Source organism: Salvelinus alpinus, chromosome 12 (assembly GCF_045679555.1).
Source record: "Salvelinus alpinus chromosome 12, SLU_Salpinus.1, whole genome shotgun sequence".
In the NCBI taxonomy this organism is placed as follows: domain Eukaryota; kingdom Metazoa; phylum Chordata; class Actinopteri; order Salmoniformes; family Salmonidae; genus Salvelinus; species Salvelinus alpinus.
The window spans coordinates 56,718,336-56,730,687 of NC_092097.1; positions in this window are offsets into that span (position 1 = coordinate 56,718,336).

Genomic DNA, 12,352 nt, shown 5'->3' on the forward strand with positions numbered 1-12,352 from the left:
TCTCTACATACCTACCAGTCTGACTGACACCATCCTTCTCTACATACCTACCAGTCTGACTGACACCATCCTTCTCTACATACCTACCAGTCTGACTGACACCATCCTTCTCTACATACCTACCAGTCTGACTGACACCATCCTTCTCTACATACCTACCAGTCTGACTGACACCATCCTTCTCTACATACCTACCAGTCTGACTGACACCATCCTTCTCTACATACCTACCAGTCTGACTGACACCATCCTTCTCTACATACCTACCAGTCTGACTGACACCATCCTTCTCTACATACCTACCAGTCTGACTGACACCATCCTTCTCTACATACCTACCAGTCTGACTGACACCATCCTTCTCTACATACCTACCAGTCTGACTGACACCATCCTTCTCTACATACCTACCAGTCTGACTGACACCATCCTTCTCTACATACCTACCAGTCTGACTGACACCATCCTTCTCTACATACCTACCAGTCTGACTGACACCATCCTTCTCTACATACCTACCAGTCTGACTGACACCATCCTTCTCTACATACCTACCAGTCTGACTGACACCATCCTTCTCTACATACCTACCAGTCTGACTGACACCATCCTTCTCTACATACCTACCAGTCTGACTGACACCATCCTTCTCTACATACCTACCAGTCTGACTGACACCATCCTTCTCTACATACCTACCAGTCTGACTGACACCATCCTTCTCTACATACCTACCAGTCTGACTGACACCATCCTTCTCTACATACCTACCAGTCTGACTGACACCATCCTTCTCTACATACCTACCAGTCTGACTGACACCATCCTTCTCTACATACCTACCAGTCTGACTGACACCATCCTTCTCTACATACCTACCAGTTTGACTGACACCATCCTTCTCTACATACCTACCAGTTTGACTGACACCATCCTTCTCTACATACCTACCAGTTTGACTGACACCATCCTTCTCTACATACCTACCAGTCTGACTGACACCATCCTTCTCTACATACCTACCAGTCTGACTGACACCATCCTTCTCTACATACCTACCAGTCTGACTGACACCATCCTTCTCTACATACCTACCAGTTTGACTGACACCATCCTTCTCTACATACCTACCAGTCTGACTGACACCATCCTTCTCTACATACCTACCAGTCTGACTGACACCATCCTTCTCTACATACCTACCAGTCTGACTGACACCATCCTTCTCTACATACCTACCAGTTTGACTGACACCATCCTTCTCTACATACCTACCAGTTTGACTGACACCATCCTTCTCTACATACCTACCAGTTTGACTGACACCATCCTTCTCTACATACCTACCAGCCTGACTGACACCAGCTCTACAGTCATTATGGGGTATTGTGTGTATATTTATTCCATTTTAGAATAAGACTGTAACGTAACAAAATGTGGGAAAAGACAAGGGGTCTGAACACTTTCCAAATGCACAGTACCCTATCAGTCTGACTGACATCAGCCAGGCAACATACCTAGCCATCTCTTCAGACATCTTAATTCCTAGATCTCGTCTTCATTGTTCTTCTTCTTCTTCCCTACCTATAGAACCTATTGCCTCCAACAACATTCCAACAACAAACACATTGTGATTACGGGCCAGTTTCCCGAAACCCAGCTGGAGTAGCCACCTGGAGGATCAGTTCTGGTCTAGAATTCATAGTTCCATACTCTAAAGCAGTTCAGCTGCCGTGGGATACAAATACCTGGTCTGTACTGTGGTCTGTACTGTGGTCTGTACTGTGGTCTGTACTGTGGTCTGTACTGTGGTCTGTACTGTGGTCTGTACTGTGGTCTGTACTGTGGTCTGTACTGTGGTCTGTACTGTGGTCTGTACTGTGGTCTGTACTGTGGTCTGTGCTGTGGTCTGTGCTGTGGTCTGTACTGTGGTCTGTACTGTGGTCTGTGCTGTGGTCTGTACTGTGGTCTGTACTGTGGTCTGTACTGTGGTCTGTGCTGTGGTCTGTACTGTGGTCTTTACTGTGCTCTGTACTGTGGTCTGTACTGTGGTCTGTACTGTGGTCTGTGCTGTGGTCTGTGCTGTGGTCTGTACTGTGGTCTGTACTGTGGTCTGTGCTGTGGTCTGTGCTGTGGTCTGTACTGTGGTCTGTACTGTGGTCTGTGCTGTGGTCTGTGCTGTGGTCTGTACTGTGGTCTGTACTGTGGTCTGTACTGTGGTCTGTGCTGTGGTCTGTGCTGTGGTCTGTACTGTGGTCTGTGCTGTGGTCTGTACTGTGGTCTGTGCTGTGGTCTGTGCTGTGGTCTGTGCTGTGGTCTGTACTGTGGTCTGTACTGTGGTCTGTGCTGTGGTCTGTGCTGTGGTCTGTACTGTGGGCTGTACTGTGGTCTGTACTGTGGTCTGTACTGTGGTCTGTACTGTGGTCTGTACTGTGGTCTGTACGGCGGTCTGTACTGTGGTCTGTACTGTGGTCTGTACTGTGGTCTGTACTGTGGTCTGTACTGTGGTCTGTACTGTGGTCTGTGCTGTGGTCTGTACTGTGGTCTGTGCTGTGGTCTGTGCTGTGGTCTGTGCTGTGGTCTGTACTGTGGTCTGTACTGTGGTCTGTGCTGTGGTCTGTGCTGTGGTCTGTACTGTGGGCTGTACTGTGGTCTGTACTGTGGTCTGTACTGTGGTCTGTACTGTGGTCTGTACTGTGGTCTGTACGGCGGTCTGTACTGTGGTCTGTACTGTGGTCTGTACTGTGGTCTGTACTGTGGTCTGTACTGTGGGCTGTACTGTGGTCTGTACTGTGGTCTGTACTGTGGTCTGTGCTGTGGTCTGTACTGTGGTCTGTACTGTGGTCTGTACTGTGCTCTGTACTGTGGTCTGTACTGTGGTCTGTACTGTGGTCTGTGCTGTGGTCTGTGCTGTGGTCTGTACTGTGGTCTGTACTGTGGTCTGTACTGTGGTCTGTGCTGTGGTCTGTGCTGTGGTCTGTATTGTGGTCTGTGCTGTGGTCTGTACTGTGGTCTGTACTGTGGTCTGTACTGTGGTCTGTACTGTGGTCTGTACTGTGCTCTGTACTGTGGTCTGTACTGTGGTCTGTACTGTGGTCTGTACTGTGGTCTGTGCTGTGGTCTGTACTGTGGTCTGTACTGTGGTCTGTGCTGTGGTCTGTACTGTGGGCTGTACTGTGGGCTGTACTATGGTCTGTACTGTGGTCTGTACTGTGGGCTGTACTGTGGGCTGTACTGTGGGCTGTACTGTGGGCTGTACTATGGTCTGTACTGTGGTCTGTACTGTGGTCTGTACTATGGTCTGTACTGTGGGCTGTACTGTGGTCTGTACTATGGTCTGTACTGTGGTCTGTACTGTGGTCTGTACTGTGGTCTGTACTGTGGTCTGTACTATGGTCTGTACTATGGTCTGTACTGTGGGCTGTACTGTGGTCTGTACTGTGGGCTGTACTGTGGGCTGTACTGTGGTCTGTACTGTGGGCTGTACTGTGGGCTGTACTGTGGGCTGTACTGTGGTCTGTACTGTGGTCTGTACTGTGGTCTGTGCTGTGGTCTGTACTGTGGTCTGTACTGTGGTCTGTACTGTGGTCTGTGCTGTGATCTGTACTGTGGTCTGTACTGTGGTCTGTACTGTGGTCTGTACTGTGGTCTGTACTGTGGTCTGTGCTGTGGTCTGTACTGTGGTCTGTACTGTGGGCTGTACTGTGGGCTGTACTGTGGTCTGTACTGTGAACCTGTGGACCTGTGAGATTGTGACATGTTGCTGTTGGCTGCTGTGGTCTGAGTTTTGGGTCTATCGTTCTCCTCTGGTTTCAAGGAAAGACCACTGCAATAAAGGACTAGGGCTGATCCACCTCTGTTAGCCCACTGAGCTAATCATTTCTCTTACCATCCTCTGAGTGTCCAGTGCTATTATATGATATTATATGACATCGGCAACTTTCTCACCTGAGCTGAAAATAGATCATCAACCGGGAATAAAGAACATTCCATCTCCATTATGCCATGCAGTTCACCCAAAATAGCAGCCAGCGTAGTTCCATTTCAATCATATGAAATGCCATGATCGTTCATTTATCTTGTTTTTTTTCAGGAAGTGAGCTAGGTCTGGTTACCGGTAATTGTGGATGATGTAATGACCTTAGAATGCAGAATGTGGAATAGCTCAGATAGAATGTGAAATGGGTTCTAAAAGGGTGAATATCTGGGATTCTTACTGGAGCTATGTCAACACACACTGGTTATTGTTAGCCACACGGTCGTTCAGCAAAATAAAGTAGTATGAGATTAGGGTCTGAGGTATCTTAACGCTTGCCAGCAACTCTGTGTGTGTGTGTGTGTGTGTGTGTGTGTGTGTGTGTGTGTGTGTGTGTGTGTGTGTGTGTGTGTGTGTGTGTGTGTGTGTGTGTGTGTGTGTGTGTGTGTGTGTGTGTGTGTGTGTGTGTGTGTGTTAAATCAAATCAAATGTTATTTGTCACATGCTTTATAAACAGGTGTAGACTAACAGTCTCCGGCAATGCAGAGAGAAAGAAAATAGAGAAATAATAGAAAGATAATAACACGAGGAATAAATCTACAATGAGTAACGATAACGTGGTTATATACACGGAGTACCAGTACTGAGTTGACGTGCAGGGGTACCAGGTAATTTTGTTACGTTACAACCTTATTCTAAAATTGATAAAATCGTTTTTTTAACCTCATCAATCTATACACAATACCCCATTATGACAAAGCAAAAACAGGTCTTTAGAAATTTTTGCTAATTTATAAAAAAAGTTACATTTAAATATCACATTTACATAAGTTTTCAGACCCTTTACTCAGTACTTTGTTGAAGCACCTTTGGCAGTGATTACAGCCTTGAGTCTTCTTGGGTACGACGCTGCAAGCTTGGCACACCTGTATTTGGGGAGTTTCTACCATTCTTCTCTGCAGATCCTCTCAAGCTCTGTCAGGTTGGATGGGGAGCATCGCTGCACTGCTATTTTCAGGTCTCTCCAGAGGTGTTCGATCGGGCTCAAGTCCGGGCTCTGGCTGGGCCACTCAAGGACATTCAGAGACGTGTACTGTTTTGTCTTGGCTGTAGGCTTAGGGTCGTTGTCCTGTTGGAAGGTGAACCTTCGACCCAGTCTGAGGTCCTGAGCACTCTGGAGCAGGTTTTCATCAAGGACCTCTCTGTACTTTGCTCCGTTCATATTTCCCTCGATCCTGACTAGTCTCCCAGTCCCTGCCACTGAAAAACATCCCCACAGCATGATGCTGCCACCACCATGCTTCACCGTAGGGATGGTGCCAGGTTTCCTCCAGATGTGACGCTTGGCATTCAGGCTAAAGAGTTCAGTCTTGTTTTCATCAGACCAGAGAATCTTGTTTCTCATGGTCTGAGAGTCCTTTAGGTGGTTATTGGCAAACTCCCAAGCAGGCTGTCATGTGCCTTTTACTGAGGAGTGGCTTCCGTCTGGCCAGTCTACCATAAAGGCCTGATTGGTGGAGTGCTGCAGAGATGGTTGTACTTCTGGAAGGTTCTCCCATCTCCACAGAGGAACTCTGGAGGTCTGTCAGAGTGATCATTGGGTTCTTGGTCACCTCCCTGACCAAGGCCCTTATCCCCCGATTGCTCAGTTTGGCCTGGCGGCCAGCACTAGGAAGAGTCTTGGTGCTTCCAAACTTCTTCCATTTTAAAATGATGGAGGCCACTGTGCTCTTGGGGACCTTCAATGCTGCAGAAATGTTTTGGTACCCTTCCCCAGATCTGTGCCTCGACACAATCCTGTCTCGGAGCTCTACGGACAATTTTGTTCTGACATGCACTGTCAACTGTGGGACCTTATATAGACAGGTGTGTGCCTTTCCAAATCATGTCCAATCAATTGAATTTACCACAGGTGGACTCCAATCAAGTTGTAGAAACATCTCAAGGATGATCAATGGAAACAGGATGCACCTGAGCTCAATTTCGAGTCTCATAGCAAAGAGTCTGAATACTTCAGTTTTTTATTTTTAATACATTTGCCAAAAAATCTAAAAAACCTGTTATCACTTTGTCATTATGGGGTATTGTGTGTAGATTGATGAGGGGGGGAAAAAACAATTTAATCAATTTTAGAATAAGGCTGTAACGTAACAAAATGTGGAAAAAGTTAAGGGGTCTGAATACTTTCCGAATGCACTGTGGGAAGGGATAAAGTGACTTGGCAACAGGATAGATAATAAGCAGTAACAGAAATGTACAGTATTTGATGAGTCAAAATAGTTAGTGCAAAAAGGGTCAGTGCAGATAGCTACCCGGACGAACTATTTAGCAGTCTTATTGGTTCGGGATAGAAGCTGTTCAACGTCTTGGTTCCAGACTTGGTGCATCGGTACCGCTTGCCATGCGGTAGGAGAGAGAACCGTCTTTAACTTGGGTGGCTGGAGTACATTTTTAGGGCCTTTCTCTGACACCGCCTGGTATAGAGGTCCTGGATGGTAGGGAGCTCGGCACTGGTGATGTACTGGGCCGTACGCACTACCCTCTGTAGTGCCTTGTGGTCGGATGCCAAGCAGTTGCCGTACCAGGCGGTGATGTACTGGGCCGTACGCACTACCCTCTGCAGCGCCTTGTGGTCGGATGCCAAGCAGTTGCCGTACCAAGCGGTGATGTACTGGGCCGTACGCACTACCCTCTGCAGCGCCTTGTGGTCGGATGCCAAGCAGTTGCCATACCAAGCGGTGATGTAGTCAGTCAAGATGCTCTTAATTTTCTATTTTACCTTCATTTAACAAGGCCTACACCGGCCTAACCTGGACGACGCTGGGCCAATTGTGCACCGCCCTATGGGACTCCCAATCACGGCCGGTTGTGATACAGCCTGGATTCGAACCAGGGTGTCTGTAGTGACGCTGTGCCACTCGGGAGCAGCTGTATAACTTTTTCAGGATCTGATTGCCCATACCGAATCTTTTCAGCCTCCGAAGGTGGAAGAGGTGTTGTCGTGCCTTTAACACGACTGTGTTGGTGTGTGTGGACAGTGGACCATGATAATTCCTTAGTAATGTGGACACGGAGGAATTTGAAGCTCCCGACCTACAGTACACCACTACAGCCCAGTCGATGTGGATGGGGGGGGCGTGCTCCGTTTTCTCTAGTCCATGATCAGCAGCTTGTCTTACAGACGTTGAGGGAGAGGTTGTTCTCCAGGCATCACACTGCCAGGTTCAGGGCCAAATGCAGCGGGTAAGATGTCTATTCCACCAGCCATGTTGGCAGGTGGTCAGGGCTCCCACAGCGCCAGCATTTCACTTGTGAATAAAAATAGTCAAGTAGGATCACATTTATAGTAAAATAAAGTATTTCTGCCGTGTTGTGTCATAGCTGGTAAATGAATCGCACAAAGTCTAAGAACTACAAATCTCCTATAGCCTAGCCCACCTGGTGCTGCAACACTGTCTGGCTGGGGGTTGTGCTCACGTCTGTCAGATTCATTTTTAGAAGTGCAGATGTAGATTGTTTAATAGTCACATGTTGCAGGGTTGCAGGTGTGATTGCAAGGTACAGTAAAAAAAATCTTAGGCTTCGAGCTCCAACATGCAGGACTTAGTAAAATAAAATAATGGAAACGGTCATTAAAAACAATATAAATAATAATAACTGTGGCAGTGATGAATAAATAAATGTTCATTGGGGTGGAGACAGAGTTAAAACTATTGAAGGGGTGGTGGGGGGGAATGATCATAGGGGGAGGGGCAGCATGATCATTTAGTGAAAAAAACGACAACTAATAATAATATACATATTAACAACTGCAACAGTGATGAGTGCCGTTGGGAGTGCGGGGATGTCTATAGGGGGAGTAGAATGGGGGGGGGTGAGGAGCAGGTAGCTAACTAGTGGTGGCTAACTAGTGGTAGCTAACTAGTGTTGGCTAACTAGTGGTGGCTAACTAGTGGTAGCTAACTAGTGGCAGCTAACTAGTGGTGGCTAACTAGTGCTGGCTAACTAGTGCTGGCTAACTAGTGGTAGCTAACTAGTGGTGGCTAACTAGTGGTGGCTAACTAGTGCTGGCTAACTAGTGCTGGCTAACTAGTGGTAGCTAACTAGTGGTGGCTAACTAGTGGTGGCTAACTAGTGCTGGCTAAATAGTGGTGGCTAACTAGTGGTGGCTAACTAGTGGTGGCTAACTAGTGGTAGCTAACTAGTGGTGGCTAACTAGTGGTGGCTAACTAGTGGTAGCTAACTTGTGGTGGCTAACTAGTGGTGGCTAACTAGTGGTAGCTAACTTGTGGTGGCTAACTAATGGTGGCTAACTAGTGCTGGCTAACTAGTGGTAGCTAACTAGTGGTGGCTAACTAGTGGTGGCTAACTAGTGGTAGCTAACTAGTGGTGGCTAACTAGTGGTGGCTAACTAGTGGTAGCTAACTTGTGGTGGCTAACTAGTGGTGGCTAACCAGTGCTGGCTAACTAGTGGTAGCTAACTAGTGGTGGCTAACTAGTGGTGGCTAACTAGTGCTGGCTAACTAGTGGTGGCTAACTAGTGGTGGCTAACTAGTGCTGGCTAACTAGTGCTGGCTAACTAGTGGTAGCTAAATAGTGGTGGCTAACTAGTGCTGGCTAACTAGTGGTGGCTAACTAGTGGTGGCTAACTAGTGGTGGCTAACTAGTGGTGGCTAACTAGTGGTAGCTAACTAGTGGTGGCTAACTAGTGGTAGCTAACTAGTGGTGGCTAACTAGTGGTGGCTAACTAGTGGTGGCTATTCAGCAGCCTGATGGTCTGAGGGTAGAAACTATTGGCCAGTCTCTCAGTTTTTGCCATGATGCTCCTCTACTGCCCGCGTATGAGTGATTGAAGCGGGGAGAACAGGCCATGGCTTGGGGACAGGCCGAATTTCTTCAGCATCCTGAGGTTGAAGAGTAGCTGTCGTGCCTTCACTACGGTGTCCGTGTGGCTAGACCATTTCACCTTCTCTGAGATGCCGAGGACTTATTGACCGTCTCCACAGCGGCTCCGTTGATGAGGATGGGGGCGTGTTCAGCCTTGTTCCTCCTGAAGTCCACAATCCAGGTTATTTTTCGTTGTTTGACTTTCAACTGCTAGGGAAGGGAAGACAACACTTCTACTCGTCAGACTCAATCTTACAGGCGCAAACATGACTTGAGTAGCGCTTACCACGGTAACCTCCCGCCCTTAAAGGGGCAGGTGAAATGTTTTGTCTCATATGTGATATGACTCAGGTCACAAAAAATGTAATTAAACAATATACCACATTACTTCTTAATAGTAATACATGTATTATTTTACAAACATTACAGAACATGCTCATCCTTTTTTTATATGAATAATGTAATAATATTTTGGTTGGTAAAAAAATCTGACTGGATGTTTTTTATTCCCTGGCCAGGTCACTGACGTCATCCCTATAGAGTGCCTCATCGTCGTCAGTCAACCATTGCGTTGTCAGCAAACTTGTCGTGTTTGGCCACGCAGTCATTGGTGAACAGGGAATACAGGAGGGGACTAAGCACTCACCCCTGATGGGGCCCCCGTGTTGAGAGTCAGAGTGGTGTATGTGTTGTTGCCTACCCTCACCAGTCCCAAGGATCCTTAGCTTAGTGATGAGCTTCGAGGGCACTATGGTGTTGAACACTGAGCTATAGTCAATGAACAGCATTCTCCCATAGGTGTTACTCTTGTCCGAGTGGGAGAGGGCATTGTGGAGTGTTACCTTGGCGTTCTTGGGCACAAGGACTATAATGGTCTGCTTGAAACATGTAGGTATTACAGACTCAGTCAGGGAGAGGTTGAAAATATCAGTGAAGACACTTGCCAGCTGTCCAGCGCATGCTCCGAGTACTCGTCCTGGTAATCCATCTGGCCCCCCGGCCTTGTAAATGTTAACCTGTTTAAATGTCTTGCTCACATCGTTTACAGAGTGCGAGATCACAGTCGTCCTAAACAGCTAGTGCTCTCATGCATAGTTCAGTGTTGCTTGCCTCGAAGCCAGCATAGAAGGAATTTAGTTCTTCTGGTAAACTCGTGTTACTGGGCACCTCGCGGCTGGGTTTCCCTTTATAGTCTGTGATATATTCCAAGCCCTTCCACATCTGATGAGCATCAGACCTGGCATAGTAGGATTCGATTTTAGTCTTGTATTGATGTTTTGATTGTTTGATGGCTCGTCAGAGGTCGTAGCGGGATTTCTTTTAAGCGTCCGGATTAGTGTCATGCTCCTTGAAAGTGGCAGCTCTAGCCTTTAGCTCAGTGCGGATGTTGCCTGTAATCCATGGCTTCTGATTGGGGTATGTACGCACAGTTTGTCTGAAGTTTACGTACACCTTAGCCAAATACATTTAAACTCAGATTTTCACAATTCCTGACATTTAATCCTAGTAAAAAATCCCTGTCTTTGGTCAGTTAGGATCACCACTTTATTTTAAGAATGTGAAATGTCAGAATAATAGTAGAGAATTATTTATTTCAGCTTTTATTTCTTTCATCACATTCCCAGTGGGTCAGAAGTTTGCATACACTCAATTACTATTTGGTAGCATTGCCTTTAAATTGTTTAACTTGCGTCAAATGTTTCGGGTAACTTTCCACAAGCTTCCCACAATAAGTTGGGTAAATTTTGGCCCATTCCTCCTGACAGAGCTGGTGTAACTGAGTCAGGTTTGTAGGCCTCCTTGTTCGCACACGCTTTTTCAGTTCTGCCCATAAATTTTCTATAGGATTGAGGTCAGGGCTTTGTGATGGCCACTCCAATACCTTGACTTTGCTGTCCTTAAGCATTTTTGCAACAACTTTGGAAGTATGCTTGGGGTCATTGTCCATTTGGAAGACCCATTTGCAAGCAAGCTTTAACTTCCTGACTGATGTCTTGAGATGTTGCTTCAATATATCCACATAATGTTCCATCCTCATGATGCCATCTATTTTGTGAAGTGCACCAGTCCCTCCTGCACCCCCACAACATGATGCTGCCACCCCCGTGCTTCACGGTTGGGATGGTGTTCTTCGGCTTGCAAGCCTTCCCCTTTTTCCTCCAAACATAACGATGGTCATTATGGCCAAACAGTTCTATTTTTGTTTCATCAGACCAGAGGACATTTCACCAAAAAGTACAATCTTTGTCCCCATGTGCAGTTGCAAACCGTAGTCTTGCTTTTTTATGGCAGTTTTGGAGCAGTGGCTTCTTCCTTGCTGAGTGGCCTTTCAGGGTATGTTGATATAAGACTCGTTTTAAGGTGGATATAGATACTTTTGTACCTGTTTTCTTCAGCATCTTCACAAGGTCCTTTGTGGTTGTTCTGGGATTAATTTGCACTTTTCACACCAAAGTACATTAATCTCTAGGAGACAGAACGCGTCTCCTTCCTGAGTGGTATGACGCCAACGTGGTCCCATGGTGTATATACTTGTGTACTATTGTTTGTACAGATGAACGTGGTACCTTCAGGCATTTGGAAATTGCTCCCAAGAGTGAACCAGACTTGTGGAGGTCTACAATTTTTTCTGAGGTCTTGGCTGATTTCTTTTGATTTTCCCATGATGTCAAGCAAAGAGGCACTGAGTTTGAAGGTCGGCCTTGAAATGCATCCACAGGTACACCTCCAATTGACTCAAATTATGTCAATTAGCCTATCAGAAGCTTCTAAAGCCATGACATCCTTTTCTGGAATTGTCCAAGCTGTTTAAAGGCACAGTCAACTTAGTGTATGTAAACTCCTGACCCACTGGAATTGTGATACAGTGAATTATAAGTGAAATAATCTGTCTGTAAACAATTGTTGGAAAAATGACTTGTGTCATGCACAAAGTAGATGTCCTAACCGACTTGTCAAAAAAGATAGTTTGTTAACAAGAAATTTGTGGAGTGGTTGAAAAACAAGTTTTAATGACTCCAACCTAAGTGTAGGTAAACTTCTGACTTCAACTGTACGTACAGTCACTGTGAAGCCAGTAACCGAAGTGTTAAATTCCTCAATGTTATCGGATGAATCCCGGAACATATTTCATTAAACTGTTGGGGTGTGTGGGTTTGTATGTATGAAGTTTGGGTCTAATGTATCTTTTTGCTTGCCAAGGGAATGGAATCCAAAAACGGTGAAATCAGACAAAAGATTCCTGCATGTTTATGATTAGCTGGTTGCTCTGGGCAGTGGCACATAGTAAAATGGTTAATGTTCCAAGCCAGGAACACACGCACCAATTATGCACACACACACACACACACACACACACACACACACACACACACACACACACACACACACACACACACACACACACACACACACACACACACACACACACACACACACACACACACACACACACACACACACACACACGCACACACGCACACACGCACA